Source organism: Pteropus medius, unplaced genomic scaffold, assembly GCF_902729225.1.
Source record: "Pteropus medius unplaced genomic scaffold, Ma_sr-lr_union100, whole genome shotgun sequence".
NCBI lineage: Eukaryota > Metazoa > Chordata > Mammalia > Chiroptera > Pteropodidae > Pteropus > Pteropus medius.
In genome coordinates this window covers 4,377,600-4,383,530 of record NW_024347788.1, presented here as the reverse complement: position 1 = coordinate 4,383,530, position 5,931 = coordinate 4,377,600, and the positions used below count along the sequence as shown (strand labels likewise).

The following is a 5,931-nucleotide window of genomic DNA, read 5'->3' as shown; positions in this document are numbered from 1 at the left end:
CTTACTATAAAAAAAAGTCAGTCCTTAAATATCTTAATATGAAAGAGTTTTGTGTATGAATTTGTACTTAAGTTTAAAATGTACAGAATTAAAAAAAAAAACCCAAGCTAAGTAAATTAATTTTGTTAAAATAATTGATATCTTGAGTATTACTGAGCGAACATGACATAAAAATAAAAGGTTGTGTAAAGTTAAAGGCACAGTACATTAACAACCAAATTATCCTCAGTTGCAAAATTATAAATGCAGTTTGGGATATAGGGTAGTCAGGAGGGGATTAATCCAAAGTACAGCAACGGAAGTCTTCAAACTATCCTCTAATGGAACTGCTGATTATTCCTTTCATCTCTTGTGACTTTGAGCTCCTTAAAAAAAAAATTAGTGGAGTTGTACAGTTGATAATTTTTTGAGGCTTCACAAGCTACAGGCTGGCTAAGTTTCATGTGTTTTCCATGTTAGCTTATTTGGCGGGATGATCTACTGCAAAGCTTCTCCCATTGCCCCACTAGTCAATCCCCTGGGAGTTATAATATCCTCCATATCTATCGCTGTTGTAAATGTCTCCATAGTGACCTCCACCAAACTGTCTGCTGCTGTGGAGGACGCCTCTACCACTGTGCCCACCGTGGCTGCTGTTGCAAAGCTGCTATTAAAGCTAGAGTTGCTGGCACCACTACTATCAATAGTCTCTGGCATCAAATCCATCACAGAATCCACTTCTCTTACAATATCCCTGACTGCCACTCTTGGGATGGTGTGTATATACCATAATTTCTAACCAAGATGGCACTTCTGGTCTAGCTTCCGCAAGAAAATGCAACAAATCCTTGGTAATGTTTACGTTCCTTTTGTTAAAGAACAAGGAGGCAAGGACGTTTCCTACACTTCTTGCACAGTCAATGCAATGTATGTATTCTTGCATATCATTTAGTGTCAAACCGATAAGTTTTTCACATTTGACATGTCCAGTCCTTTGCTGCTACTGCTGTAGCCACTGGAATTGGGATCTGGCGAAGGCCTCTGCTCTATCTCTAAGATAAGTCTTCATAGATACTGGTATAAACATATCCTTAGGTATAACACGTTCTCCAGAGAATCTACACCTTATTTGGTCTCCGTCAACACAGTGGTCAGGGAATCCTTGCCTGTTACATTTAGGTCAAGCAGAAATGTATGTTTGTCTGACTCTTTCTGTGTGATGTTCTCAGAGATAAGAGCCAGATCTTTTTATAACCAAAAAAGATATATTTACCCACGAAATTAGGAGCAAGCATCTGTATTTCCTTAGAGAGCAGTAAAGATCATGGTGCGGTGAACAGCCTTGGGTGGCACAGCATCTTGTTCATGTATTCTACTTATTTGAGTTTCAAACCCCATATCCAACTTGGGGTCAACTATATCTAACACCAAGTACATGTAGAAGGCTAATCCAGTATTTCTTCTTTCCATCATACCAACCATGCATCTGGTTCTTTCTGTCATACTAACCATGCATCAAGTGTCATTCAGGTTCTGAACTTCAAACCTGCTGATTAATACCAGCACTACCACAAATAACACAAGAACCAACTCTAGATCCATATGAACATTGTCTGGCTTCCTCATAGATCAGTCTGCTAATTATCATGTTGGCCTTAATACAAAAAAGACCACATATTTTTTGCAGCACCCACACCTTCCATTTTTCTTCATGGCCCTCAAAGCCTCATGTGGACCATATGAATGAATCTGACTCAAGGTGGGCAAGGAAACTGTTGCAGTTTTTCCAGACGCTGTTTATGCACAAGCCATCATGCGTCTTTTCGGTCATAGGAGCAGCCTACCCTCCTTTCGCACTAGAGTAGGACGCGAGTAATGAGTAAGCTCAATGTTCCCCACACTTCTCCCATCTCAGCATCACTGTAACTTTCAGTCTGTGGGAAATAGTTGTTGCCCCTGCCTTTACTGAAACGTCATATTTATCAAAGTTAATCCCAGTGTCATCTCCAGAAAAGAGTTCACTTTTTTCCAAGCATTCACTTTGTGGGAGCAGTTTTGATCAATCGTCTTCACCTACCTGATTTGTCACACCAGCGACAGTTTGTACCATGCTCAAATTGGCCAAAGCCATTTCTGTCACCATGGCTGCCAAGGCTGGTACAGTCACTCCAACCATGATTATCAAACCTTCCCCTTGATCCACTTCCACAGCCACTAAAGATACTAGACTTTCCTATGTGAATCGCTGAGACTCAATACTGCTGTCAGCAGCCTATCTTTATTAGAACTTCACTCTAAACTGTCTTTATTCTGGACCCCTTTTGTAACTTTGTTCCTTGAGTGAGAAAGAATATAGCACCCTTTACTGGCTGTACTTCCTCCACTCTGATTATCTCAAGAGTTCAGGTGTGAGCCTGCAAAATGCAATTCCAGCCTAAGCACATTTTCTACCTCCACATGACCCAACTCTGACGAATACAGAGGATTCAGAATCATCCACTGCTGAGCAAGTGTGTTTGATTCATAGAGAAAGCCTTCTCACCAGAGCACTACAGCTTTCTAAATGTGTAGAATTTTGTCCAACAAATGAGGTCTCCAGATATATAACCAGGTTCAAAATAATGTTTTTGAACAATGTATGATCAAAAAAAGTTTTAAGACATTATCACCTAACAATTATGAAGCAAGGGTAAGTAAATTATTTGCTATAAGTATGTTTCAATGCTTCATGTATTTTTAAATAAATTCTAAATTATTTAATTTAAAAATAATCTTTTTAGATTCATTTAATCAATAATATATACTCTCATTTCACATCAAACATTATATATATTATATATATAATGTTTATATCTAATATATATTATATATATATGTATATATGTAATATATATACATATATATATTTCTGGCTGAAATAAATACTCTCATTTCACATCGAACATTATATATATTATGTATATATGTATGTATATATATATTATGTATGTGTGTATATATGTGTGTGTGTGTATACATATTTATATATATAAAAATATATATATTTATATATATAAATAAATAAAAAAAAATATATATATATAGAACCCAGTGAGTTCTATATATATATTTTATATATATATATAAAATGTTTGATGTGAAATGAGAGTATATATTTCAGCCAGAAAGGCTAATTGAGATTTTACAATTTTGTTTACAATTTTGTTCGTTTGTTTGTTTATTTTGAGTTACAGTGTGACTTATTGGTCTATATTTCACCATGATAATAAACCAATGTAATTAAGTTCTGGACTCCTAAGAAAAGAACTGTGAATTCAGTTAAAGGTTTACAAGCAGCACAATACCACAATAGTGCAAAGTCAAAACTATAATTTTGGAAATTGCTCTGAATTCCAATTTTGACCATAAATGGCTTTGCATCAAACATTATGTTCAGGTAGAATCACTATAAGTAAATGGAATGGGAATATAGTGGCTAATATTTATACTAATAATATAGTGGCTAATACATCATGGCTAATACTTCTTGAAACATTCAAAGTTAAACTTTGACAATCCAATGCAAGCTCTTCATACCCTTACATGTAAAATGCAACATGAGTAAATGCTATGGGTTACTAGATTTCCATAATCTTGATTCTATAAATAAAATTTTTCAAATCTCAAAATAAATGCAAATAATCCAATGCCCAGCAAAAAAGAAATTATTTTATTAATGGTCTTTTCTGGATTATGCATAAATGAAGTAGAATCAATACTTTTTTGTTGTTGTTACTTTTGTTTGTTTCTGTGCAATTGATAAGGGGTAAGTATTCAGAATGATATGATTTTAAAGTTGTAAAAGACCTATGAAAATACATATGCATCTCATTACTTTATAGATGAAGAAACAGGGGGTGAAGAAGTTAACTGACTTGCCTGTGGCAAGCTTGCTATCTAATCACACATTTAAGAGAATAAATCAAGATACTTGATTCCTATGTCAATGCATTTTTGGGGGGCAAGACTACCCTTTCTTTTTTACCTAACGTTAATACATAATAAAGGGATGTTTCATGTAGATATTATTATTCCTTTAATGTAAACTTCTCGGTTTTACAATGATCATGTCTTCTGAATTAACTGGGAAAATATCTATTAGATTTCTTCTTTTTGTTCTGAGTACCCAGTTGTCCCAAATTCTACCTTATGTATAAAATTGTTTACCTTTACTAAAATCCATTGAACAGTACACAAATTTCTTCTCTTTCCCAGATATTCAGAAATTTCCCAGGAATAAACATAGCAAAAGGCCTAAGAAGAAAATAAACGATATACTTAGAAGTTTTGTGTTTGGTGGAAATTTAAGCATTGTTGGTAAAGAATGTTTAAGTATGGGAATGATACGCACTATTTTAGCATATATATTATCTCTGAAGGAGAAAAAAAAAGTTAAAGATCAACTTTTAGTTCTATACATGAAGTTTCTTCCTTTCTTCTTTCTTTCCTCCTTTTCCCCTTACTCCTGCTTTCTTTGTCTCCTTTTTTTTTATTTGCTTTAAAATAATGATCCAAAGTAAATATGCTGGTATGTATTAGAGGGTCTTTTTTTTTTTTTCTAATTTTATATATGCTACAGGTAGAATCACTATAAGTAAATGGAATGGGAATATAGTGGCTAATATTTATACTAATATTTATGTAGTGGCTAATATTTATACTAATATAGGAAGTCTGAATGCCAATTACAAACAAAGAAAGAATGAAATTTATTTCCTAGCCTTTCTGTTAAGAAGTTACCTCCCTTTAATATTGAAAAACAATTGACTTAGACTCCCAGGATCCATGAATTATATGCTAATCTGAAATAGACCATACTATTAAAATGATTTACTTAAATTTGTACAAGTCATCATCTGTCTTAGTCTACTCAGGATACTATAACAAAATACCACAGACTGGGTAACTTATACTCAATAAGTATTTATTTCTCCCAGTTCTGAAGACTGGACATCTGAGATCAGGATGCCGGCACGGTCAAGTAAGACTTCTCATTGCATCTTCACACAAAAGAAGAGGCTAGGGGTCTCTCTGCAACCCCTTTTGTAAGGCACACACTCATTCCATTCATCGGGGTCCCCCCATTATGACTTAAGCACCTCCCAAAGGTCCCACCTACTAATAACATTATCTTTGATAGTCAGGATTTCAACATATGAATTTGGGAGGCATACAAACATCAGACCATAGCATCCATTTATACTCAAAAAAGCTATAGGCTTTGGGATTTGAATTCTTATTTGCATTATACTTGGTTGCCTATAGGAAAGTTAATTTACTATTTTGATTTGCTTCTCGGAATCTTAATCTAGTATACTATGATATTTTTATTTTCTGGCAAGGTTGTTATGAGCTCAGTTAGATTATATAAATGCTAGAATTTCCATCATGTAGAAAGTATTCCTCAATGGTAGGATTCGGTTTTTCCTCTCTTTAATGACTCACGCCTCCCTTTTTAGCTATAAAATTATATCGAGTAACATTAAATGTATTTTTAATTCTCCATTGGTGAATTATATGTCCCAGAAAATAAATTTTGTGTCTTATTTGTATCAAATCCCTTTCTAGTAGATTCCTGGCACACAGTAAAATTTCAGTGAACACTTACTAAGTAAATAATTCTGAGGTTTTCGGTTCCGCATGTAAAGAGAAGCCACCACTCCATCCTAACAACAAGTAAAAAGCTGAATCCACTGAAATCATCAACTCTTCTAGAATCCCTAAGAAAGCTGAGGACAAACCACTGGCCCCCCAGAGAGACAGGACCAACAGACAAATATAGAGAATGACAACTTACCAGAGCAGGAACCCATGAGCAAAACTTGCCACAGGAACCGTGCCAGGGGAGGAGAACCAGACCTGTTATTGCTATATTGCTGCAGGCTCAGTGCAGATGACTCTGAGGGTTAAAAA

General features: G+C 34.8%; 1 pseudogene; it reads right to left on the bottom strand.

Moving 5' to 3' along the window:
* Positions 1-460: 460 nt before the first annotated feature.
* On the bottom strand, positions 461-2,475 carry LOC120614425 (ATP-dependent RNA helicase DDX3X-like; annotated as a pseudogene).
* Between the last annotated feature and the right edge of the window lie 3,456 nt (positions 2,476-5,931).